Raw genomic sequence first — 23,536 nt, forward strand, 5'->3', positions numbered from 1 at the left:
GCTATCAAGGTACATGGCGATTTAGAACATTCCTGTATCGATCACATGAGACTGACAGCTCACTTTAAGGATCTAAAGGCAAGCGCTCCCCGATAGCCTTTACACTGGCAACAAATCACTAAACAGCAGTGGTGTTAGTCATTCTATCAAGAAGCATGTTTCTGCCTGGTATCAAACCAGGGACCTTTCGCATGTGAGGCGAACGTGATGACCACTACACTACAGAAACCTTGCTTGTCTGAATGGCCACATCTCTCGTGGGCGTTTCCTCATACAATCAGAGCATGGAAGTCATCATGTCAACAATCGCTAAGCAGTAGGTCTACTCTGCTTTAAGACAAAACATTCACATCCAAACACCAAATGTTGACATCATTCGATACCTTTATAACACAAACGTCTACAAATCAACCGAGTAGCATGAGTTTTCTATGTTGGGAGACAACATGACAAAGCACTAGGTAAGTTTCCACTGAGTTTCATTTTGATTGAACCGGCTGCATTAGTACTGCTATCAAGGTACATGGCGATTTAGAACATTCCTGTATCGATCACATGAGACTAACAGCTCACTTTGAGGATCTAAAGGCAAGCGCTCCCCGATAGCCTTTACACTGGCAACAAATCACGAAACAGCAGTGGTGTTTGTCATTCTATCAAGAAGCATGTTTCTGCCTGGTATCGAACCAGGGACCTTTCGCGTGTGAGGCGAACGTGATGACCACTACACTACAGAAACCTTGCTTGTCTCAATGGGCACATCTCTCGTGGGCGTTTCCTCATTCTATCAGAGCATGGAAGTCATCATGTCAACAATGGCTAAGCAGTAGGTCTACTCTGCTTTAAGACAAAACATTCACATCCAAACACCAAATGTTGACATCATTCGATACCTTTATAACACAAACGTCTACAAATCAACCGAGTAGCATGAATTTTCTATGTTGGGAGACAACATGACAAAGCACTAGGTAAGTTTCCACTGAGTTTCATTTTGATTGAACCGGCTGCATTAGTACTGCTATCAAGGTACATGGCGATTTAGAACATTCCTGTATCGATCACATGAGACTGACAGCTCACTTTGAGGATCTAAAGGCAAGCGCTCCCCGATAGCCTTTACACTGGCAACAAATCACTAAACAGCAGTGGTGTTTGTCATTCTATCAAGAAGCATGTTTCTGCCTGGTATCGAATCAGGGACCTTTCGCGTGTAAGGCGAACGTGATGACCACTACACTACAGAAACCTTGCTAGTCTCAATGGGCACATCTCTCGTGGGCGTTTCCTCATACAATCAGAGCATGGAAGTCATCATGTCAACAATGGCTAAGCAGTAGGTCTACTCTGCTTTAAGACAAAACATTCACATCCAAACACCAAATGTTGACATCATTCGATACCTTTATAACACAAACGTCTACAAATCAACCGAGTAGCATGAGTTTTCTATGTTGGGAGACAACATGACAAAGCACTAGGTACGTTTCCACTGAGTTTCATTTTGATTGAACTGGCTACATTAGTACTGCTATCAAGGAACATGGCGATTTAGAACATTCCTGTATCGATCACATGAGACTGACAGCTCACTTTGAGGATCTAAAGGTAAGCGCTCCCCGATAGCCTTTACACTGGCAACAAATCACTAAACAGCAGTGGTGTTTGTCATTCTATCAAGAAGCATGTTTCTGCCTGGTATCGAACCAGGGACCTTTCGCGTGTGAGGCGAACGTGATGACCACTACACTACAGAAACCTTGCTTGTCTGAATGGGCACATCTCTCGTGGGCGTTTCCTCATACAATCAGAGCATGGAAGTCATCATGTCAACAATGGCTAAGCAGTAGGTCTACTCTGCTTTAAGACAAAACATTCACATCCAAACACCAAATGTTGACATCATTCGATACCTTTATAACACAAACGTCTACAAATCAACCGAGTAGCATGAGTTTTCTATGTTGGGAGACAACATGACAAAGCACTAGGTACGTTTCCACTGAGTTTCATTTTGATTGAACTGGCTACATTAGTACTGCTATCAAGGTACATGGCGATTTAGAACATTCCTGTATCGATCACATGAGACTGACAGCTCACTTTGAGGATCTAAAGGCAAGCGCTCCCCGATAGCCTTTACACTGGCAACAAATCACGAAACAGCAGTGGTGTTTGTCATTCTATCAAGAAGCATGTTTCTGCCTGGTATCGAACCAGGGACCTTTCGCGTGTGAGGCGAAAGTGATGACCACTACACTACAGAAACCTTGCTTGTCTTAATGGGCACATCTCTCGTGGGCGTTTCCTCATTCTATCAGAGCATGGAAGTCATCATGTCAACAATGGCTAAGCAGTAGGTCTACTCTGCTTTAAGACAAAACATTCACATCCAAACACCAAATGTTGACATCATTCGATACCTTTATAACACAAACGTCTACAAATCAACCGAGTAGCATGAGTTTTCTATGTTGGGAGACAACATGACAAAGCACTAGGTACGTTTCCACTGAGTTTCATTTTGATTGAACTGGCTACATTAGTACTGCTATCAAGGTACATGGCGATTTAGAACATTCCTGTATCGATCACATGAGACTGACAGCTCACTTTGAGGATCTAAAGGCAAGCGCTCCCCGATAGCCTTTACACTGGCAACAAATCACGAAACAGCAGTGGTGTTTGTCATTCTATCAAGAAGCATGTTTCTGCCTGGTATCGAACCAGGGACCTTTCGCGTGTGAGGCGAACGTGATGACCACTACACTACAGAAACCTTGCTTGTCTTAATGGGCACATCTCTCGTGGGCGTTTCCTCATTCTATCAGAGCATGGAAGTCATCATGTCAACAATGGCTAAGCAGTAGGTCTACTCTGCTTTAAGACAAAACATTCACATCCAAACACCAAATGTTGACATCATTCGATACCTTTATAACACAAACGTCTACAAATCAACCGAGTAGCATGAGTTTTCTATGTTGGGAGACAACATGACAAAGCACTAGGTAAGTTTCCACTGAGTTTCATTTTGATTGAACCGGCTGCATTAGTACTGCTATCAAGGTACATGGCGATTTAGAACATTCCTGTATCGATCACATGAGACTGACAGCTCACTTTAAGGATCTAAAGGCAAGCGCTCCCCGATAGCCTTTACACTGGCAACAAATCACTAAACAGCAGTGGTGTTAGTCATTCTATCAAGAAGCATGTTTCTGCCTGGTATCGAACCAGGGACCTTTCGCATGTGAGGCGAACGTGATGACCACTACACTACAGAAACCTTGCTTGTCTGAATGGCCACATCTCTCGTGGGCGTTTCCTCATACAATCAGAGCATGGAAGTCATCATGTCAACAATCGCTAAGCAGTAGGTCTACTCTGCTTTAAGACAAAACATTCACATCCAAACACCAAATGTTGACATCATTCGATACCTTTATAACACAAACGTCTACAAATCAACCGAGTAGCATGAGTTTTCTATGTTGGGAGACAACATGACAAAGCACTAGGTAAGTTTCCACTGAGTTTCATTTTGATTGAACCGGCTGCATTAGTACTGCTATCAAGGTACATGGCGATTTAGAACATTCCTGTATCGATCACATGAGACTAACAGCTCACTTTGAGGATCTAAAGGCAAGCGCTCCCCGATAGCCTTTACACTGGCAACAAATCACGAAACAGCAGTGGTGTTTGTCATTCTATCAAGAAGCATGTTTCTGCCTGGTATCGAACCAGGGACCTTTCGCGTGTGAGGCGAACGTGATGACCACTACACTACAGAAACCTTGCTTGTCTCAATGGGCACATCTCTCGTGGGCGTTTCCTCATTCTATCAGAGCATGGAAGTCATCATGTCAACAATGGCTAAGCAGTAGGTCTACTCTGCTTTAAGACAAAACATTCACATCCAAACACCAAATGTTGACATCATTCGATACCTTTATAACACAAACGTCTACAAATCAACCGAGTAGCATGAGTTTTCTATGTTGGGAGACAACATGACAAAGCACTAGGTACGTTTCCACTGAGTTTCATTTTGATTGAACTGGCTACATTAGTACTGCTATCAAGGTACATGGCGATTTAGAACATTCCTGTATCGATCACATGAGACTGACAGCTCACTTTGAGGATCTAAAGGCAAGCGCTCCCCGATAGCCTTTACACTGGCAACAAATCACGAAACAGCAGTGGTGTTTGTCATTCTATCAAGAAGCATGTTTCTGCCTGGTATCGAACCAGGGACCTTTCGCGTGTGAGGCGAAAGTGATGACCACTACACTACAGAAACCTTGCTTGTCTTAATGGGCACATCTCTCGTGGGCGTTTCCTCATTCTATCAGAGCATGGAAGTCATCATGTCAACAATGGCTAAGCAGTAGGTCTACTCTGCTTTAAGACAAAACATTCACATCCAAACACCAAATGTTGACATCATTCGATACCTTTATAACACAAACGTCTACAAATCAACCGAGTAGCATGAGTTTTCTATGTTGGGAGACAACATGACAAAGCACTAGGTACGTTTCCACTGAGTTTCATTTTGATTGAACTGGCTACATTAGTACTGCTATCAAGGTACATGGCGATTTAGAACATTCCTGTATCGATCACATGAGACTGACAGCTCACTTTGAGGATCTAAAGGCAAGCGCTCCCCGATAGCCTTTACACTGGCAACAAATCACGAAACAGCAGTGGTGTTTGTCATTCTATCAAGAAGCATGTTTCTGCCTGGTATCGAACCAGGGACCTTTCACGTGTGAGGCGAACGTGATGACCACTACACTACAGAAACCTTGCTTGTCTTAATGGGCACATCTCTCGTGGGCGTTTCCTCATTCTATCAGAGCATGGAAGTCATCATGTCAACAATGGCTAAGCAGTAGGTCTACTCTGCTTTAAGACAAAACATTCACATCCAAACACCAAATGTTGACATCATTCGATACCTTTATAACACAAACGTCTACAAATCAACCGAGTAGCATGAGTTTTCTATGTTGGGAGACAACATGACAAAGCACTAGGTAAGTTTCCACTGAGTTTCATTTTGATTGAACCGGCTGCATTAGTACTGCTATCAAGGTACATGGCGATTTAGAACATTCCTGTATCGATCACATGAGACTGACAGCTCACTTTAAGGATCTAAAGGCAAGCGCTCCCCGATAGCCTTTACACTGGCAACAAATCACTAAACAGCAGTGGTGTTAGTCATTCTATCAAGAAGCATGTTTCTGCCTGGTATCGAACCAGGGACCTTTCGCATGTGAGGCGAACGTGATGACCACTACACTACAGAAACCTTGCTTGTCTGAATGGCCACATCTCTCGTGGGCGTTTCCTCATACAATCAGAGCATGGAAGTCATCATGTCAACAATCGCTAAGCAGTAGGTCTACTCTGCTTTAAGACAAAACATTCACATCCAAACACCAAATGTTGACATCATTCGATACCTTTATAACACAAACGTCTACAAATCAACCGAGTAGCATGAGTTTTCTATGTTGGGAGACAACATGACAAAGCACTAGGTAAGTTTCCACTGAGTTTCATTTTGATTGAACCGGCTGCATTAGTACTGCTATCAAGGTACATGGCGATTTAGAACATTCCTGTATCGATCACATGAGACTAACAGCTCACTTTGAGGATCTAAAGGCAAGCGCTCCCCGATAGCCTTTACACTGGCAACAAATCACGAAACAGCAGTGGTGTTTGTCATTCTATCAAGAAGCATGTTTCTGCCTGGTATCGAACCAGGGACCTTTCGCGTGTGAGGCGAACGTGATGACCACTACACTACAGAAACCTTGCTTGTCTCAATGGGCACATCTCTCGTGGGCGTTTCCTCATTCTATCAGAGCATGGAAGTCATCATGTCAACAATGGCTAAGCAGTAGGTCTACTCTGCTTTAAGACAAAACATTCACATCCAAACACCAAATGTTGACATCATTCGATACCTTTATAACACAAACGTCTACAAATCAACCGAGTAGCATGAGTTTTCTATGTTGGGAGACAACATGACAAAGCACTAGGTACGTTTCCACTGAGTTTCATTTTGATTGAACTGGCTACATTAGTACTGCTATCAAGGTACATGGCGATTTAGAACATTCCTGTATCGATCACATGAGACTGACAGCTCACTTTGAGGATCTAAAGGCAAGCGCTCCCCGATAGCCTTTACACTGGCAACAAATCACGAAACAGCAGTGGTGTTTGTCATTCTATCAAGAAGCATGTTTCTGCCTGGTATCGAACCAGGGACCTTTCGCGTGTGAGGCGAACGTGATGACCACTACACTACAGAAACCTTGCTTGTCTTAATGGGCACATCTCTCGTGGGCGTTTCCTCATTCTATCAGAGCATGGAAGTCATCATGTCAACAATGGCTAAGCAGTAGGTCTACTCTGCTTTAAGACAAAACATTCACATCCAAACACCAAATGTTGACATCATTCGATACCTTTATAACACAAACGTCTACAAATCAACCGAGTAGCATGAGTTTTCTATGTTGGGAGACAACATGACAAAGCACTAGGTAAGTTTCCACTGAGTTTCATTTTGATTGAACCGGCTGCATTAGTACTGCTATCAAGGTACATGGCGATTTAGAACATTCCTGTATCGATCACATGAGACTGACAGCTCACTTTAAGGATCTAAAGGCAAGCGCTCCCCGATAGCCTTTACACTGGCAACAAATCACTAAACAGCAGTGGTGTTAGTCATTCTATCAAGAAGCATGTTTCTGCCTGGTATCGAACCAGGGACCTTTCGCATGTGAGGCGAACGTGATGACCACTACACTACAGAAACCTTGCTTGTCTGAATGGCCACATCTCTCGTGGGCGTTTCCTCATACAATCAGAGCATGGAAGTCATCATGTCAACAATCGCTAAGCAGTAGGTCTACTCTGCTTTAAGACAAAACATTCACATCCAAACACCAAATGTTGACATCATTCGATACCTTTATAACACAAACGTCTACAAATCAACCGAGTAGCATGAGTTTTCTATGTTGGGAGACAACATGACAAAGCACTAGGTAAGTTTCCACTGAGTTTCATTTTGATTGAACCGGCTGCATTAGTACTGCTATCAAGGTACATGGCGATTTAGAACATTCCTGTATCGATCACATGAGACTAACAGCTCACTTTGAGGATCTAAAGGCAAGCGCTCCCCGATAGCCTTTACACTGGCAACAAATCACGAAACAGCAGTGGTGTTTGTCATTCTATCAAGAAGCATGTTTCTGCCTGGTATCGAACCAGGGACCTTTCGCGTGTGAGGCGAACGTGATGACCACTACACTACAGAAACCTTGCTTGTCTCAATGGGCACATCTCTCGTGGGCGTTTCCTCATTCTATCAGAGCATGGAAGTCATCATGTCAACAATGGCTAAGCAGTAGGTCTACTCTGCTTTAAGACAAAACATTCACATCCAAACACCAAATGTTGACATCATTCGATACCTTTATAACACAAACGTCTACAAATCAACCGAGTAGCATGAATTTTCTATGTTGGGAGACAACATGACAAAGCACTAGGTAAGTTTCCACTGAGTTTCATTTTGATTGAACCGGCTGCATTAGTACTGCTATCAAGGTACATGGCGATTTAGAACATTCCTGTATCGATCACATGAGACTGACAGCTCACTTTGAGGATCTAAAGGCAAGCGCTCCCCGATAGCCTTTACACTGGCAACAAATCACTAAACAGCAGTGGTGTTTGTCATTCTATCAAGAAGCATGTTTCTGCCTGGTATCGAACCAGGGACCTTTCGCGTGTAAGGCGAACGTGATGACCACTACACTACAGAAACCTTGTTTGTCTGAATGGGCACATCTCTCGTGGGCGTTTCCTCATACAATCAGAGCATGGAAGTCATCATGTCAACAATGCCTAAGCAGTAGGTCTACTCTGCTTTAAGACAAAACATTCACATCCAAACACCAAATGTTGACATCATTCGATCCCTTTATAACACAAACGTCTACAAATCAACCGAGTAGCATGAGTTTTCTACGTTGGGAGACAACATGACAAAGCACTAGGTAAGTTTCCACTGAGTTTCATTTTGATAGAACCGGCTGCATTAGTACTGCTATCAAGGTACATGGCGATTTAAAACATTCCTGTATCGATCACATGAGACTGACAGCTCACTTTGAGGTTCTAAAGGGAAGAGCTCCCCGATAGCCTTTACACTGGCAACAAACGACTAAACAGCAGTGGTGTGTTTGTCATTCTATCAAGAAGCATGTTTCTGCCTGGTATCGAACCAGGGACCTTTCGCGTGTGAGGCGAACGTGATGACCACTACACTACAGAAACCTTGCTAGTCTCAATGGGCACATCTCTCGTGGGCGTTTCCTCATACAATCAGAGCATGGAAGTCATCATGTCAACAATGGCTAAGCAGTAGGTCTACTCTGCTTTAAGACAAAACATTCACATCCAAACACCAAATGTTGACATCATTCGATACCTTTATAACACAAACGTCTACAAATCAACCGAGTAGCATGAGTTTTCTATGTTGGGAGACAACATGACAAAGCACTAGGTACGTTTCCACTGAGTTTCATTTTGATTGAACTGGCTACATTAGTACTGCTATCAAGGAACATGGCGATTTAGAACATTCCTGTATCGATCACATGAGACTGACAGCTCACTTTGAGGATCTAAAGGTAAGCGCTCCCCGATAGCCTTTACACTGGCAACAAATCACTAAACAGCAGTGGTGTTTGTCATTCTATCAAGAAGCATGTTTCTGCCTGGTATCGAACCAGGGACCTTTCGCGTGTGAGGCGAACGTGATGACCACTACACTACAGAAACCTTGCTTGTCTGAATGGGCACATCTCTCGTGGGCGTTTCCTCATACAATCAGAGCATGGAAGTCATCATGTCAACAATGGCTAAGCAGTAGGTCTACTCTGCTTTAAGACAAAACATTCACATCCAAACACCAAATGTTGACATCATTCGATACCTTTATAACACAAACGTCTACAAATCAACCGAGTAGCATGAGTTTTCTATGTTGGGAGACAACATGACAAAGCACTAGGTACGTTTCCACTGAGTTTCATTTTGATTGAACTGGCTACATTAGTACTGCTATCAAGGTACATGGCGATTTAGAACATTCCTGTATCGATCACATGAGACTGACAGCTCACTTTGAGGATCTAAAGGCAAGCGCTCCCCGATAGCCTTTACACTGACAACAAATCACGAAACAGCAGTGGTGTTTGTCATTCTATCAAGAAGCATGTTTCTGCCTGGTATCGAACCAGGGACCTTTCGCGTGTGAGGCGAAAGTGATGACCACTACACTACAGAAACCTTGCTTGTCTTAATGGGCACATCTCTCGTGGGCGTTTCCTCATTCTATCAGAGCATGGAAGTCATCATGTCAACAATGGCTAAGCAGTAGGTCTACTCTGCTTTAAGACAAAACATTCACATCCAAACACCAAATGTTGACATCATTCGATACCTTTATAACACAAACGTCTACAAATCAACCGAGTAGCATGAGTTTTCTATGTTGGGAGACAACATGACAAAGCACTAGGTACGTTTCCACTGAGTTTCATTTTGATTGAACTGGCTACATTAGTACTGCTATCAAGGTACATGGCGATTTAGAACATTCCTGTATCGATCACATGAGACTGACAGCTCACTTTGAGGATCTAAAGGCAAGCGCTCCCCGATAGCCTTTACACTGGCAACAAATCACTAAACAGCAGTGGTGTTTGTCATTCTATCAAGAAGCATGTTTCTGCCTGGTATCGAACCAGGGACCTTTCACGTGTGAGGCGAACGTGATGACCACTACACTACAGAAACCTTGCTTGTCTGAATGGCCACATCTCTCGTGGGCGTTTCCTCATACAATCAGAGCATGGAAGTCATCATGTCAACAATGGCTAAGCAGTAGGTCTACTCTGCTTTAAGACAAAACATTCACATCCAAACACCAAATGTTGACATCATTCGATCCCTTTATAACACAAACGTCTACAAATCAACCGAGTAGCATGAGTTTTCTACGTTGGGAGACAACATGACAAAGCACTAGGTAAGTTTCCACTGAGTTTCATTTTGATAGAACCAGCTGCATTAGTACTGCTATCAAGGTACATGGCGATTTAAAACATTCCTGTATTGATCACATGAGACTGACAGCTCACTTTGAGGTTCTAAAGGGAAGAGCTCCACGATAGCCTTTACACTGGCAACAAACGACTAAACAGCAGTGGTGTGTTTGTCATTCTATCAAGAAGCATGTTTCTGCCTGGTATCGAACCAGGGACCTTTCGCGTGTGAGGCGAACGAGATGACCACTACACTACAGAAACCTTGCTTGTCTCAATGGGCACATCTCTCGTGGGCGTTTCCTCATTCTATCAGAGCATGGAAGTCATCATGTCAACAATGGCTAAGCAGTAGGTCTACTCTGCTTTAAGACAAAACATTCACATCCAAACACCAAATGTTGACATCATTCGATACCTTTATAACACAAACGTCTACAAATCAACCGAGTAGCATGAATTTTCTATGTTGGGAGACAACATGACAAAGCACTAGGTAAGTTTCCACTGAGTTTCATTTTGATTGAACCGGCTGCATTAGTACTGCTATCAAGGTACATGGCGATTTAGAAGATTCCTGTATCGATCACATGAGACTGACAGCTCACTTTGAGGATCTAAAGGCAAGCGCTCCCCGATAGCCTTTACACTAGCAACAAATCACTAAACAGCAGTGGTGTTTGTCATTCTATCAAGAAGCATGTTTCTGCCTGGTATCGAACCAGGGACCTTTCGCGTGTAAGGCGAACGTGATGACCACTACACTACAGAAACCTTGCTTGTCTGAATGGCCACATCTCTCGTGGGCGTTTCCTCATACAATCAGAGCATGGAAGTCATCATGTCAACAATGCCTAAGCAGTAGGTCTACTCTGCTTTAAGACAAAACATTCACATCCAAACACCAAATGTTGACATCATTCGATCCCTTTATAACAAAAACGTCTACAAATCAACCGAGTAGCATGAGTTTTCTACGTTGGGAGACAACATGACAAAGCACTAGGTAAGTTTCCACTGAGTTTCATTTTGATAGAACCGGCTGCATTAGTACTGCTATCAAGGTACATGGCGATTTAAAACATTCCTGTATCGATCACATGAGACTGACAGCTCACTTTGAGGATCTAAAGGCAAGCGCTCCCCGATAGCCTTTACACTGGCAACAAATCACTAAACAGCAGTGGTGTTTGTCATTCTATCAAGAAGCATGTTTCTGCCTGGTATCGAACCAGGGACCTTTCGCGTGTGAGGCGAACGTGATGACCACTACACTACAGAAACCTTGCTTGTCTGAATGGGCACATCTCTCGTGGGCGTTTCCTCATACAATCAGAGCATGGAAGTCATCATGTCAACAATGGCTAAGCAGTAGGTCTACTCTGCTTTAAGACAAAACATTCACATCCAAACACCAAATGTTGACATCATTCGATACCTTTATAACACAAACGTCTACAAATCAACCGAGTAGCATGAGTTTTCTATGTTGGGAGACAACATGACAAAGCACTAGGTAAGTTTCCACTGAGTTTCATTTTGATTGAACCGGCTGCATTAGTACTGCTATCAAGGTACATGGCGATTTAGAACATTCCTGTATCGATCACATGAGACTAACAGCTCACTTTGAGGATCTAAAGGCAAGCGCTCCCCGATAGCCTTTACACTGGCAACAAATCACGAAACAGCAGTGGTGTTTGTCATTCTATCAAGAAGCATGTTTCTGCCTGGTATCGAACCAGGGACCTTTCGCGTGTGAGGCAAACGTGATGACCACTACACTACAGAAACCTTGCTTGTCTCAATGGGCACATCTCTCGTGGGCGTTTCCTCATTCTATCAGAGCATGGAAGTCATCATGTCAACAATGGCTAAGCAGTAGGTCTACTCTGCTTTAAGACAAAACATTCACATCCAAACACCAAATGTTGACATCATTCGATACCTTTATAACACAAACGTCTACAAATCAACCGAGTAGCATGAATTTTCTATGTTGGGAGACAACATGACAAAGCACTAGGTAAGTTTCCACTGAGTTTCATTTTGATTGAACCGGCTGCATTAGTACTGCTATCAAGGTACATGGCGAGTTAGAACATTCCTGTATCGATCACATGAGACTGACAGCTCACTTTGAGGATCTAAAGGCAAGCGCTCCCCGATAGCCTTTACACTGGCAACAAATCACTAAACAGCAGTGGTGTTTGTCATTCTATCAAGAAGCATGTTTCTGCCTGGTATCGAACCAGGGACCTTTCGCGTGTAAGGCGAACGTGATGACCACTACACTACAGAAACCTTGTTTGTCTGAATGGGCACATCTCTCGTGGGCGTTTCCTCATACAATCAGAGCATGGAAGTCATCATGTCAACAATGCCTAAGCAGTAGGTCTACTCTGCTTTAAGACAAAACATTCACATCCAAACACCAAATGTTGACATCATTCGATCCCTTTATAACACAAACGTCTACAAATCAACCGAGTAGCATGAGTTTTCTACGTTGGGAGACAACATGACAAAGCACTAGGTAAGTTTCCACTGAGTTTCATTTTGATAGAACCGGCTGCATTAGTACTGCTATCAAGGTACATGGCGATTTAAAACATTCCTGTATCGATCACATGAGACTGACAGCTCACTTTGAGGTTCTAAAGGGAAGAGCTCCCCGATAGCCTTTACACTGGCAACAAACGACTAAACAGCAGTGGTGTGTTTGTCATTCTATCAAGAAGCATGTTTCTGCCTGGTATCGAACCAGGGACCTTTCGCGTGTGAGGCGAACGTGATGACCACTACACTACAGAAACCTTGTTTGTCTGAATGGGCACATCTCTCGTGGGCGTTTCCTCATACAATCAGAGCATGGAAGTCATCATGTCAACAATGCCTAAGCAGTAGGTCTACTCTGCTTTAAGACAAAACATTCACATCCAAACACCAAATGTTGACATCATTCGATCCCTTTATAACACAAACGTCTACAAATCAACCGAGTAGCATGAGTTTTCTACGTTGGGAGACAACATGACAAAGCACTAGGTAAGTTTCCACTGAGTTTCATTTTGATAGAACCGGCTGCATTAGTACTGCTATCAAGGTACATGGCGATTTAAAACATTCCTGTATCGATCACATGAGACTGACAGCTCACTTTGAGGTTCTAAAGGGAAGAGCTCCCCGATAGCCTTTACACTGGCAACAAACGACTAAACAGCAGTGGTGTGTTTGTCATTCTATCAAGAAGCATGTTTCTGCCTGGTATCGAACCAGGGACCTTTCGCGTGTGAGGCGAACGTGATGACCACTACACTACAGAAACCTTGCTAGTCTCAATGGGCACATCTCTCGTGGGCGTTTCCTCATACAATCAGAGCATGGAAGTCATCATGTCAACAATGGCTAAGCAGTAGGTCTACTCTGCTTTAAGACAAAACATTCACATCCAAACACCAAATGTTGACATCATTCGATACCTTTATAACACAAACGTCTACAAATCAACCGAGTAGCATGAGTTTTCTATGTTGGGAGACAACATGACAAAGCACTAGGTACGTTTCCACTGAGTTTCATTTTGATTGAACTGGCTACATTAGTACTGCTATCAAGGTACATGGCGATTTAGAACATTCCTGTATCGATCACATGAGACTGACAGCTCACTTTGAGGATCTAAAGGCAAGCGCTCCCCGATAGCCTTTACACTGGCAACAAATCACTAAACAGCAGTGGTGTTTGTCATTCTATCAAGAAGCATGTTTCTGCCTGGTATCGAACCAGGGACCTTTCACGTGTGAGGCGAACGTGATGACCACTACACTACAGAAACCTTGCTTGTCTGAATGGGCACATCTCTCGTGGGCGTTTCCTCATACAATCAGAGCATGGAAGTCATCATGTCAACAATGGCTAAGCAGTAGGTCTACTCTGCTTTAAGACAAAACATTCACATCCAAACACCAAATGTTGACATCATTCGATACCTTTATAACACAAACGTCTACAAATCAACCGAGTAGCATGAGTTTTCTACGTTGGGAGACAACATGACAAAGCACTAGGCACGTTTCCACTGAGTTTCATTTTGATTGAACTGGCTACATTAGTACTGCTATCAAGGTACATGGCGATTTAGAACATTCCTGTATCGATCACATGAGACTGACAGCTCACTTTGAGGATCTAAAGGCAAGCGCTCCCCGATAGCCTTTACACTGGCAACAAATCACGAAACAGCAGTGGTGTTTGTCATTCTATCAAGAAGCATGTTTCTGCCTGGTATCGAACCAGGGACCTTTCGCGTGTGAGGCGAAAGTGATGACCACTACACTACAGAAACCTTGCTTGTCTTAATGGGCACATCTCTCGTGGGCGTTTCCTCATTCTATCAGAGCATGGAAGTCATCATGTCAACAATGGCTAAGCAGTAGGTCTACTCTGCTTTAAGACAAAACATTCACATCCAAACACCAAATGTTGACATCATTCGATACCTTTATAACACAAACGTCTACAAATCAACCGAGTAGCATGAGTTTTCTACGTTGGGAGACAACATGACAAAGCACTAGGTAAGTTTCCACTGAGTTTCATTTTGATAGAACCGGCTGCATTAGTACTGCTATCAAGGTACATGGCGATTTAAAACATTCCTGTATCGATCACATGAGACTGACAGCTCACTTTGAGGATCTAAAGGCAAGCGCTCCCCGATAGCCTTTACACTGGCAACAAATCACTAAACAGCAGTGGTGTTTGTCATTCTATCAAGAAGCATGTTTCTGCCTGGTATCGAACCAGGGACCTTTCGCGTGTGAGGCGAACGTGATGACCACTACACTACAGAAACCTTGCTTGTCTGAATGGGCACATCTCTCGTGGGCGTTTCCTCATACAATCAGAGCATGGAAGTCATCATGTCAACAATGGCTAAGCAGTAGGTCTACTCTGCTTTAAGACAAAACATTCACATCCAAACACCAAATGTTGACATCATTCGATACCTTTATAACACAAACGTCTACAAATCAACCGAGTAGCATGAGTTTTCTATGTTGGGAGACAACATGACAAAGCACTAGGTACGTTTCCACTGAGTTTCATTTTGATTGAACTGGCTACATTAGTACTGCTATCAAGGTACATGGCGATTTAGAACATTCCTGTATCGATCACATGAGACTGACAGCTCACTTTGAGGATCTAAAGGCAAGCGCTCCCCGATAGCCTTTACACTGGCAACAAATCACTAAACAGCAGTGGTGTTTGTCATTCTATCAAGAAGCATGTTTCTGCCTGGTATCGAACCAGGGACCTTTCGCGTGTGAGGCGAACGTGATGACCACTACACTACAGAAACCTTGCTTGTCTGAATGGGCACATCTCTCGTGGGCGTTTCCTCATACAATCAGAGCATGGAAGTCATCATGTCAACAATGGCTAAGCAGTAGGTCTACTCTGCTTTAAGACAAAACATTCACATCCAAACACCAAATGTTGACATCATTCGATACCTTTATAACACAAACGTCTACAAATCAACCGAGTAGCATGAGTTTTCTATGTTGGGAGACAACATGACAAAGCACTAGGTACGTTTCCACTGAGTTTCATTTTGATTGAACTGGCTACATTAGTACTGCTATCAAGGTACATGGCGATTTAGAACATTCCTGTATCGATCACATGAGACTGACAGCTCACTTTGAGGATCTAAAGGCAAGCGCTCCCCGATAGCCTTTACACTGGCAACAAATCACGAAACAGCAGTGGTGTTTGTCATTCTATCAAGAAGCATGTTTCTGCCTGGTATCGAACCAGGGACCTTTCGCGTGTGAGGCGAACGTGATGACCACTACACTACAGAAACCTTGCTTGTCTTAATGGGCACATCTCTCGTGGGCGTTTCCTCATTCTATCAGAGCATGGAAGTCATCATGTCAACAATGGCTAAGCAGTAGGTCTACTCTGCTTTAAGACAAAACATTCACATCCAAACACCAAATGTTGACATCATTCGATACCTTTATAACACAAACGTCTACAAATCAACCGAGTAGCATGAGTTTTCTATGTTGGGAGACAACATGACAAAGCACTAGGTAAGTTTCCACTGAGTTTCATTTTGATTGAACCGGCTGCATTAGTACTGCTATCAAGGTACATGGCGATTTAGAACATTCCTGTATCGATCACATGAGACTGACAGCTCACTTTAAGGATCTAAAGGCAAGCGCTCCCCGATAGCCTTTACACTGGCAACAAATCACTAAACAGCAGTGGTGTTAGTCATTCTATCAAGAAGCATGTTTCTGCCTGGTATCGAACCAGGGACCTTTCGCAAGTGAGGCGAACGTGATGACCACTACACTACAGAAACCTTGCTTGTCTGAATGGCCACATCTCTCGTGGGCGTTTCCTCATACAATCAGAGCATGGAAGTCATCATGTCAACAATCGCTAAGCAGTAGGTCTACTCTGCTTTAAGACAAAACATTCACATCCAAACACCAAATGTTGACATCATTCGATACCTTTATAACACAAACGTCTACAAATCAACCGAGTAGCATGAGTTTTCTATGTTGGGAGACAACATGACAAAGCACTAGGTAAGTTTCCACTGAGTTTCATTTTGATTGAACCGGCTGCATTAGTACTGCTATCAAGGTACATGGCGATTTAGAACATTCCTGTATCGATCACATGAGACTAACAGCTCACTTTGAGGATCTAAAGGCAAGCGCTCCCCGATAGCCTTTACACTGGCAACAAATCACGAAACAGCAGTGGTGTTTGTCATTCTATCAAGAAGCATGTTTCTGCCTGGTATCGAACCAGGGACCTTTCGCGTGTGAGGCGAACGTGATGACCACTACACTACAGAAACCTTGCTTGTCTCAATGGGCACATCTCTCGTGGGCGTTTCCTCATTCTATCAGAGCATGGAAGTCATCATGTCAACAATGGCTAAGCAGTAGGTCTACTCTGCTTTAAGACAAAACATTCACATCCAAACACCAAATGTTGACATCATTCGATACCTTTATAACACAAACGTCTACAAATCAACCGAGTAGCATGAATTTTCTATGTTGGGAGACAACATGACAAAGCACTAGGTAAGTTTCCACTGAGTTTCATTTTGATTGAACCGGCTGCATTAGTACTGCTATCAAGGTACATGGCGATTTAGAACATTCCTGTATCGATCACATGAGACTGACAGCTCACTTTGAGGATCTAAAGGCAAGCGCTCCCCGATAGCCTTTACACTGGCAACAAATCACTAAACAGCAGTGGTGTTTGTCATTCTATCAAGAAGCATGTTTCTGCCTGGTATCGAACCAGGGACCTTTCGCGTGTAAGGCGAACGTGATGACCACTACACTACAGAAACCTTGTTTGTCTGAATGGGCACATCTCTCGTGGGCGTTTCCTCATACAATCAGAGCATGGAAGTCATCATGTCAACAATGCCTAAGCAGTAGGTCTACTCTGCTTTAAGACAAAACATTCACATCCAAACACCAAATGTTGACATCATTCGATCCCTTTATAACACAAACGTCTACAAATCAACCGAGTAGCATGAGTTTTCTACGTTGGGAGACAACATGACAAAGCACTAGGTAAGTTTCCACTGAGTTTCATTTTGATAGAACCGGCTGCATTAGTACTGCTATCAAGGTACATGGCGATTTAAAACATTCCTGTATCGATCACATGAGACTGACAGCTCACTTTGAGGTTCTAAAGGGAAGAGCTCCCCGATAGCCTTTACACTGGCAACAAACGACTAAACAGCAGTGGTGTGTTTGTCATTCTATCAAGAAGCATGTTTCTGCCTGGTATCGAACCAGGGACCTTTCGCGTGTGAGGCGAACGTGATGACCACTACACTACAGAAACCTTGCTAGTCTCAATGGGCACATCTCTCGTGGGCGTTTCCTCATACAATCAGAGCATGGAAGTCATCATGTCAACAATGGCTAAGCAGTAGGTCTACTCTGCTTTAAGACAAAACATTCACATCCAAACACCAAATGTTGACATCATTCGATACCTTTATAACACAAACGTCTACAAATCAACCGAGTAGCATGAGTTTTCTATGTTGGGAGACAACATGACAAAGCACTAGGTACGTTTCCACTGAGTTTCATTTTGATTGAACTGGCTACATTAGTACTGCTATCAAGGTACATGGCGATTTAGAACATTCCTGTATCGATCACATGAGACTGACAGCTCACTTTGAGGATCTAAAGGCAAGCGCTCCCCGATAGCCTTTACACTGGCAACAAATCACTAAACAGCAGTGGTGTTTGTCATTCTATCAAGAAGCATGTTTCTGCCTGGTACCGAACCAGGGACCTTTCACGTGTGAGGCGAACGTGATGACCACTACACTACAGAAACCTTGCTTGTCTGAATGGGCACATCTCTCGTGGGCGTTTCCTCATACAATCAGAGCATGGAAGTCATCATGTCAACAATGGCTAAGCAGTAGGTCTACTCTGCTTTAAGACAAAACATTCACATCCAAACACCAAATGTTGACATCATTCGATACCTTTATAACACAAACGTCTACAAATCAACCGAGTAGCATGAGTTTTCTATGTTGGGAGACAACATGACAAAGCACTAGGTACGTTTCCACTGAGTTTCATTTTGATTGAACTGGCTACATTAGTACTGCTATCAAGGTACATGGCGATTTAGAACATTCCTGTATCGATCACATGAGACTGACAGCTCACTTTGAGGATCTAAAGGCAAGCGCTCCCCGATAGCCTTTACACTGGCAACAAATCACTAAACAGCAGTGGTGTTTGTCATTCTATCAAGAAGCATGTTTCTGCCTGGTATCGAACCAGGGACCTTTCGCGTGTGAGGCGAACGTGATGACCACTACACTACAGAAACCTTGCTTGTCTGAATGGCCACATCTCTCGTGGGCGTTTCCTCATACAATCAGAGCATGGAAGTCATCATGTCAACAATGGCTAAGCAGTAGGTCTACTCTGCTTTAAGACAAAACATTCACATCCAAACACCAAATGTTGACATCATTCGATCCCTTTATAACACAAACGTCTACAAATCAACCGAGTAGCATGAGTTTTCTACGTTGGGAGACAACATGACAAAGCACTAGGTAAGTTTCCACTGAGTTTCATTTTGATAGAACCGGCTGCATTAGTACTGCTATCAAGGTACATGGCGATTTAAAACATTCCTGTATTGATCACATGAGACTGACAGCTCACTTTGTGGTTCTAAAGGGAAGAGCTCCCCGATAGCCTTTACACTGGCAACAAACCACTAAACAGCAGTGGTGTGTTTGTCATTCTATCAAGAAGCATGTTTCTGCCTGGTATCGAACCAGGTACCTTTCGCGTGTGAGGCGAACGTGATGACCACTACACTACAGAAACCTTGCTTGTCTGAATGGCCACATCTCTCGTGGGCGTTTCCTCATACAATCAGAGCATGGAAGTCATCATGTCAACAATGGCTAAGCAGTAGGTCTACTCTGCTTTAAGACAAAACATTCACATCCAAACACCAAATGTTGACATCATTCGATCCCTTTATAACACAAACGTCTACAAATCAACCGAGTAGCATGAGTTTTCTACGTTGGGAGACAACATGACAAAGCACTAGGTAAGTTTCCACTGAGTTTCATTTTGATAGAACCGGCTGCATTAGTACTGCTATCAAGGTACATGGCGATTTAAAACATTCCTGTATTGATCACATGAGACTGACAGCTCACTTTGAGGTTCTAAAGGGAAGAGCTCCCCGATAGCCTTTACACTGGCAACAAACCACTAAACAGCAGTGGTGTGTTTGTCATTCTATCAAGAAGCATGTTTCTGCCTGGTATCGAACCAGGTACCTTTCGCGTGTGAGGCGAACGTGATGACCACTACACTACAGAAACCTTGCTTGTCTCAATGGGCACATCTCTCGTGGGCGTTTCCTCATTCTATCAGAGCATGGAAGTCATCATGTCAACAATGGCTAAGCAGTAGGTCTACTCTGCTTTAAGACAAAACATTCACATCCAAACACCAAATGTTGACATCATTCGATCCCTTTATAACACAAACGTCTACAAATCAACCGAGTAGCATGAGTTTTCTACGTTGGGAGACAACATGACAAAGCACTAGGTAAGTTTCCACTGAGTTTCATTTTGATAGAACCGGCTGCATTAGTACTGCTATCAAGGTACATGGCGATTTAAAACATTCCTGTATCGATCACATGAGACTGACAGCTCACTTTGAGGTTCTAAAGGGAAGAGCTCCCCGATAGCCTTTACACTGGCAACAAACGACTAAACAGCAGTGGTGTGTTTGTCATTCTATCAAGAAGCATGTTTCTGCCTGGTATCGAACCAGGGACCTTTCGCGTGTGAGGCGAACGTGATGACCACTACACTACAGAAACCTTGCTAGTCTCAATGGGCACATCTCTCGTGGGCGTTTCCTCATACAATCAGAGCATGGAAGTCATCATGTCAACAATGGCTAAGCAGTAGGTCTACTCTGCTTTAAGACAAAACATTCACATCCAAACACCAAATGTTGACATCATTCGATACCTTTATAACACAAACGTCTACAAATCAACCGAGTAGCATGAGTTTTCTATGTTGGGAGACAACATGACAAAGCACTAGGTACGTTTCCACTGAGTTTCATTTTGATTGAACTGGCTACATTAGTACTGCTATCAAGGTACATGGCGATTTAGAACATTCCTGTATCGATCACATGAGACTGACAGCTCACTTTGAGGTTCTAAAGGGAAGAGCTCCCCGATAGCCTTTACACTGGCAACAAACGACTAAACAGCAGTGGTGTGTTTGTCATTCTATCAAGAAGCATGTTTCTGCCTGGTATCGAACCAGGGACCTTTCGCGTGTGAGGCGAACGTGATGACCACTACACTACAGAAAACTTCCTAGTCTCAATGGGCACATCTCTCGTGGGCGTTTCCTCATACAATCAGAGCATGGAAGTCATCATGTCAACAATGGCTAAGCAGTAGGTCTACTCTGCTTTAAGACAAAACATTCACATCCAAACACCAAATGTTGACATCATTCGATACCTTTATAACACAAACGTCTACAAATCAACCGAGTAGCATGAGTTTTCTATGTTGGGAGACAACATGACAAAGCACTAGGTACGTTTCCACTGAGTTTCATTTTGATTGAACTGGCTACATTAGTACTGCTATCAAGGTACATGGCGATTTAGAACATTCCTGTATCGATCACATGAGACTGACAGCTCACTTTGAGGATCTAAAGGCAAGCGCTCCCCGATAGCCTTTACACTGGCAACAAATCACTAAACAGCAGTGGTGTTTGTCATTCTATCAAGAAGCATGTTTCTGCCTGGTATCGAACCAGGGACCTTTCACGTGTGAGGCGAACGTGATGACCACTACACTACAGAAACCTTGCTTGTCTGAATGGGCACATCTCTCGTGGGCGTTTCCTCATACAATCAGAGCATGGAAGTCATCATGTCAACAATGGCTAAGCAGTAGGTCTACTCTGCTTTAAGACAAAACATTCACATCCAAACACCAAATGTTGACATCATTCGATACCTTTATAACACAAACGTCTACAAATCAACCGAGTAGCATGAGTTTTCTATGTTGGGAGACAACATGACAAAGCACTAGGTACGTTTCCACTGAGTTTCATTTTGATTGAACTGGCTACATTAGTACTGCTATCAAGGTACATGGCGATTTAGAACATTCCTGTATCGATCACATGAGACTGACAGCTCACTTTGAGGATCTAAAGGCAAGCGCTCCCCGATAGCCTTTACACTGGCAACAAATCACGAAACAGCAGTGGTGTTTGTCATTCTATCAAGAAGCATGTTTCTGCCTGGTATCGAACCAGGGACCTTTCGCGTGTGAGGCGAAAGTGATGACCACTACACTACAGAAACCTTGCTTGTCCTAATGGGCACATCTCTCGTGGGCGTTTCCTCATTCTATCAGAGCATGGAAGTCATCATGTCAACAATGGCTAAGCAGTAGGTCTACTCTGCTTTAAGACAAAACATTCACATCCAAACACCAAATGTTGACATCATTCGATACCTTTATAACACAAACGTCTACAAATCAACCGAGTAGCATGAGTTTTCTATGTTGGGAGACAACATGACAAAGCACTAGGTACGTTTCCACTGAGTTTCATTTTGATTGAACTGGCTACATTAGTACTGCTATCAAGGTACATGGCGATTTAGAACATTCCTGTATCGATCACATGAGACTGACAGCTCACTTTGAGGATCTAAAGGCAAGCGCTCCCCGATAGCCTTTACACTGGCAACAAATCACTAAACAGCAGTGGTGTTTGTCATTCTATCAAGAAGCATGTTTCTGCCTGGTATCGAACCAGGGACCTTTCGCGTGTGAGGCGAACGTGATGACCACTACACTACAGAAACCTTGCTTGTCTGAATGGCCACATCTCTCGTGGGCGTTTCCTCATACAATCAGAGCATGGAAGTCATCATGTCAACAATGGCTAAGCAGTAGGTCTACTCTGCTTTAAGACAAAACATTCACATCCAAACACCAAATGTTGACATCATTCGATCCCTTTATAACACAAACGTCTACAAATCAACCGAGTAGCATGAGTTTTCTACGTTGGGAGACAACATGACAAAGCACTAGGTAAGTTTCCACTGAGTTTCATTTTGATAGAACCGGCTGCATTAGTACTGCTATCAAGGTACATGGCGATTTAAAACATTCCTGTATTGATCACATGAGACTGACAGCTCACTTTGAGGTTCTAAAGGGAAGAGCTCCCCGATAGCCTTTACACTGGCAACAAACCACTAAACAGCAGTGGTGTGTTTGTCATTCTATCAAGAAGCATGTTTCTGCCTGGTATCGAACCAGGTACCTTTCGCGTGTGAGGCGAACGTGATGACCACTACACTACAGAAACCTTGCTTGTCTCAATGGGCACATCTCTCGTGGGCGTTTCCTCATTCTATCAGAGCATGGAAGTCATCATGTCAACAATGGCTAAGCAGTAGGTCTACTCTGCTTTAAGACAAAACATTCACATCCAAACACCAAATGTTGACATCATTCGATCCCTTTATAACACAAACGTCTACAAATCAACCGAGTAGCATGAGTTTTCTACGTTGGGAGACAACATGACAAAGCACTAGGTAAGTTTCCACTGAGTTTCATTTTGATAGAACCGGCTGCATTAGTACTGCTATCAAGGTACATGGCGATTTAAAACATTCCTGTATCGATCACATGAGACTGAC

At 43.3% G+C, this 23,536-nt stretch overlaps 43 non-coding genes across 43 annotated transcripts; all 43 read right to left on the reverse strand.

Annotated features, from left to right (window-relative positions):
* Positions 1-156: 156 nt before the first annotated feature.
* Positions 157-229, reverse strand: trnav-cac (transfer RNA valine (anticodon CAC)). Its single transcript has one exon. It is a non-coding gene; the product is annotated as a tRNA-Val (tRNA).
* Positions 230-666: 437 nt separating this feature from the next.
* Positions 667-739, reverse strand: trnav-cac (transfer RNA valine (anticodon CAC)). Its single transcript has one exon. It is a non-coding gene; the product is annotated as a tRNA-Val (tRNA).
* A 437-nt stretch (positions 740-1,176) lies between these two features.
* On the reverse strand, positions 1,177-1,249 carry trnav-uac (transfer RNA valine (anticodon UAC)). The gene has a single exon. It is a non-coding gene; the product is annotated as a tRNA-Val (tRNA).
* Positions 1,250-1,686: 437 nt separating this feature from the next.
* trnav-cac (transfer RNA valine (anticodon CAC)) lies at positions 1,687-1,759 on the reverse strand. The gene has a single exon. It is a non-coding gene; the product is annotated as a tRNA-Val (tRNA).
* A 437-nt stretch (positions 1,760-2,196) lies between these two features.
* Positions 2,197-2,269, reverse strand: trnav-cac (transfer RNA valine (anticodon CAC)). The gene has a single exon. It is a non-coding gene; the product is annotated as a tRNA-Val (tRNA).
* A 437-nt stretch (positions 2,270-2,706) lies between these two features.
* On the reverse strand, positions 2,707-2,779 carry trnav-cac (transfer RNA valine (anticodon CAC)). Its single transcript has one exon. It is a non-coding gene; the product is annotated as a tRNA-Val (tRNA).
* A 437-nt stretch (positions 2,780-3,216) lies between these two features.
* trnav-cac (transfer RNA valine (anticodon CAC)) lies at positions 3,217-3,289 on the reverse strand. Its single transcript has one exon. It is a non-coding gene; the product is annotated as a tRNA-Val (tRNA).
* Positions 3,290-3,726: 437 nt separating this feature from the next.
* Positions 3,727-3,799, reverse strand: trnav-cac (transfer RNA valine (anticodon CAC)). Its single transcript has one exon. It is a non-coding gene; the product is annotated as a tRNA-Val (tRNA).
* A 437-nt stretch (positions 3,800-4,236) lies between these two features.
* Positions 4,237-4,309, reverse strand: trnav-cac (transfer RNA valine (anticodon CAC)). Its single transcript has one exon. It is a non-coding gene; the product is annotated as a tRNA-Val (tRNA).
* A 437-nt stretch (positions 4,310-4,746) lies between these two features.
* On the reverse strand, positions 4,747-4,819 carry trnav-cac (transfer RNA valine (anticodon CAC)). The gene has a single exon. It is a non-coding gene; the product is annotated as a tRNA-Val (tRNA).
* A 437-nt stretch (positions 4,820-5,256) lies between these two features.
* On the reverse strand, positions 5,257-5,329 carry trnav-cac (transfer RNA valine (anticodon CAC)). The gene has a single exon. It is a non-coding gene; the product is annotated as a tRNA-Val (tRNA).
* A 437-nt stretch (positions 5,330-5,766) lies between these two features.
* trnav-cac (transfer RNA valine (anticodon CAC)) lies at positions 5,767-5,839 on the reverse strand. Its single transcript has one exon. It is a non-coding gene; the product is annotated as a tRNA-Val (tRNA).
* A 437-nt stretch (positions 5,840-6,276) lies between these two features.
* trnav-cac (transfer RNA valine (anticodon CAC)) lies at positions 6,277-6,349 on the reverse strand. Its single transcript has one exon. It is a non-coding gene; the product is annotated as a tRNA-Val (tRNA).
* A 437-nt stretch (positions 6,350-6,786) lies between these two features.
* On the reverse strand, positions 6,787-6,859 carry trnav-cac (transfer RNA valine (anticodon CAC)). The gene has a single exon. It is a non-coding gene; the product is annotated as a tRNA-Val (tRNA).
* A 437-nt stretch (positions 6,860-7,296) lies between these two features.
* Positions 7,297-7,369, reverse strand: trnav-cac (transfer RNA valine (anticodon CAC)). Its single transcript has one exon. It is a non-coding gene; the product is annotated as a tRNA-Val (tRNA).
* A 437-nt stretch (positions 7,370-7,806) lies between these two features.
* Positions 7,807-7,879, reverse strand: trnav-uac (transfer RNA valine (anticodon UAC)). Its single transcript has one exon. It is a non-coding gene; the product is annotated as a tRNA-Val (tRNA).
* Positions 7,880-8,318: 439 nt separating this feature from the next.
* On the reverse strand, positions 8,319-8,391 carry trnav-cac (transfer RNA valine (anticodon CAC)). The gene has a single exon. It is a non-coding gene; the product is annotated as a tRNA-Val (tRNA).
* Positions 8,392-8,828: 437 nt separating this feature from the next.
* On the reverse strand, positions 8,829-8,901 carry trnav-cac (transfer RNA valine (anticodon CAC)). Its single transcript has one exon. It is a non-coding gene; the product is annotated as a tRNA-Val (tRNA).
* Positions 8,902-9,338: 437 nt separating this feature from the next.
* Positions 9,339-9,411, reverse strand: trnav-cac (transfer RNA valine (anticodon CAC)). Its single transcript has one exon. It is a non-coding gene; the product is annotated as a tRNA-Val (tRNA).
* Positions 9,412-9,848: 437 nt separating this feature from the next.
* Positions 9,849-9,921, reverse strand: trnav-cac (transfer RNA valine (anticodon CAC)). Its single transcript has one exon. It is a non-coding gene; the product is annotated as a tRNA-Val (tRNA).
* Positions 9,922-10,870: 949 nt separating this feature from the next.
* trnav-uac (transfer RNA valine (anticodon UAC)) lies at positions 10,871-10,943 on the reverse strand. Its single transcript has one exon. It is a non-coding gene; the product is annotated as a tRNA-Val (tRNA).
* Positions 10,944-11,380: 437 nt separating this feature from the next.
* On the reverse strand, positions 11,381-11,453 carry trnav-cac (transfer RNA valine (anticodon CAC)). The gene has a single exon. It is a non-coding gene; the product is annotated as a tRNA-Val (tRNA).
* Positions 11,454-11,890: 437 nt separating this feature from the next.
* Positions 11,891-11,963, reverse strand: trnav-cac (transfer RNA valine (anticodon CAC)). The gene has a single exon. It is a non-coding gene; the product is annotated as a tRNA-Val (tRNA).
* A 437-nt stretch (positions 11,964-12,400) lies between these two features.
* trnav-uac (transfer RNA valine (anticodon UAC)) lies at positions 12,401-12,473 on the reverse strand. The gene has a single exon. It is a non-coding gene; the product is annotated as a tRNA-Val (tRNA).
* Positions 12,474-12,912: 439 nt separating this feature from the next.
* trnav-cac (transfer RNA valine (anticodon CAC)) lies at positions 12,913-12,985 on the reverse strand. The gene has a single exon. It is a non-coding gene; the product is annotated as a tRNA-Val (tRNA).
* Positions 12,986-13,424: 439 nt separating this feature from the next.
* Positions 13,425-13,497, reverse strand: trnav-cac (transfer RNA valine (anticodon CAC)). Its single transcript has one exon. It is a non-coding gene; the product is annotated as a tRNA-Val (tRNA).
* A 437-nt stretch (positions 13,498-13,934) lies between these two features.
* trnav-cac (transfer RNA valine (anticodon CAC)) lies at positions 13,935-14,007 on the reverse strand. Its single transcript has one exon. It is a non-coding gene; the product is annotated as a tRNA-Val (tRNA).
* Positions 14,008-14,444: 437 nt separating this feature from the next.
* On the reverse strand, positions 14,445-14,517 carry trnav-cac (transfer RNA valine (anticodon CAC)). Its single transcript has one exon. It is a non-coding gene; the product is annotated as a tRNA-Val (tRNA).
* Positions 14,518-14,954: 437 nt separating this feature from the next.
* On the reverse strand, positions 14,955-15,027 carry trnav-cac (transfer RNA valine (anticodon CAC)). Its single transcript has one exon. It is a non-coding gene; the product is annotated as a tRNA-Val (tRNA).
* A 437-nt stretch (positions 15,028-15,464) lies between these two features.
* trnav-cac (transfer RNA valine (anticodon CAC)) lies at positions 15,465-15,537 on the reverse strand. Its single transcript has one exon. It is a non-coding gene; the product is annotated as a tRNA-Val (tRNA).
* A 437-nt stretch (positions 15,538-15,974) lies between these two features.
* trnav-cac (transfer RNA valine (anticodon CAC)) lies at positions 15,975-16,047 on the reverse strand. Its single transcript has one exon. It is a non-coding gene; the product is annotated as a tRNA-Val (tRNA).
* A 947-nt stretch (positions 16,048-16,994) lies between these two features.
* Positions 16,995-17,067, reverse strand: trnav-cac (transfer RNA valine (anticodon CAC)). Its single transcript has one exon. It is a non-coding gene; the product is annotated as a tRNA-Val (tRNA).
* Positions 17,068-17,504: 437 nt separating this feature from the next.
* trnav-uac (transfer RNA valine (anticodon UAC)) lies at positions 17,505-17,577 on the reverse strand. The gene has a single exon. It is a non-coding gene; the product is annotated as a tRNA-Val (tRNA).
* A 439-nt stretch (positions 17,578-18,016) lies between these two features.
* On the reverse strand, positions 18,017-18,089 carry trnav-cac (transfer RNA valine (anticodon CAC)). The gene has a single exon. It is a non-coding gene; the product is annotated as a tRNA-Val (tRNA).
* A 947-nt stretch (positions 18,090-19,036) lies between these two features.
* Positions 19,037-19,109, reverse strand: trnav-cac (transfer RNA valine (anticodon CAC)). Its single transcript has one exon. It is a non-coding gene; the product is annotated as a tRNA-Val (tRNA).
* A 439-nt stretch (positions 19,110-19,548) lies between these two features.
* trnav-cac (transfer RNA valine (anticodon CAC)) lies at positions 19,549-19,621 on the reverse strand. Its single transcript has one exon. It is a non-coding gene; the product is annotated as a tRNA-Val (tRNA).
* A 439-nt stretch (positions 19,622-20,060) lies between these two features.
* Positions 20,061-20,133, reverse strand: trnav-cac (transfer RNA valine (anticodon CAC)). Its single transcript has one exon. It is a non-coding gene; the product is annotated as a tRNA-Val (tRNA).
* Positions 20,134-20,572: 439 nt separating this feature from the next.
* Positions 20,573-20,645, reverse strand: trnav-cac (transfer RNA valine (anticodon CAC)). The gene has a single exon. It is a non-coding gene; the product is annotated as a tRNA-Val (tRNA).
* A 439-nt stretch (positions 20,646-21,084) lies between these two features.
* Positions 21,085-21,158, reverse strand: trnav-cac (transfer RNA valine (anticodon CAC)). The gene has a single exon. It is a non-coding gene; the product is annotated as a tRNA-Val (tRNA).
* Positions 21,159-21,594: 436 nt separating this feature from the next.
* On the reverse strand, positions 21,595-21,667 carry trnav-cac (transfer RNA valine (anticodon CAC)). Its single transcript has one exon. It is a non-coding gene; the product is annotated as a tRNA-Val (tRNA).
* Positions 21,668-22,104: 437 nt separating this feature from the next.
* On the reverse strand, positions 22,105-22,177 carry trnav-cac (transfer RNA valine (anticodon CAC)). The gene has a single exon. It is a non-coding gene; the product is annotated as a tRNA-Val (tRNA).
* Positions 22,178-22,614: 437 nt separating this feature from the next.
* trnav-cac (transfer RNA valine (anticodon CAC)) lies at positions 22,615-22,687 on the reverse strand. Its single transcript has one exon. It is a non-coding gene; the product is annotated as a tRNA-Val (tRNA).
* A 439-nt stretch (positions 22,688-23,126) lies between these two features.
* On the reverse strand, positions 23,127-23,199 carry trnav-cac (transfer RNA valine (anticodon CAC)). Its single transcript has one exon. It is a non-coding gene; the product is annotated as a tRNA-Val (tRNA).
* Between the last annotated feature and the right edge of the window lie 337 nt (positions 23,200-23,536).

Source organism: Brachyhypopomus gauderio, unplaced genomic scaffold, assembly GCF_052324685.1.
Source record: "Brachyhypopomus gauderio isolate BG-103 unplaced genomic scaffold, BGAUD_0.2 sc119, whole genome shotgun sequence".
Classification (NCBI taxonomy): Eukaryota; Metazoa; Chordata; class Actinopteri; order Gymnotiformes; family Hypopomidae; genus Brachyhypopomus; species Brachyhypopomus gauderio.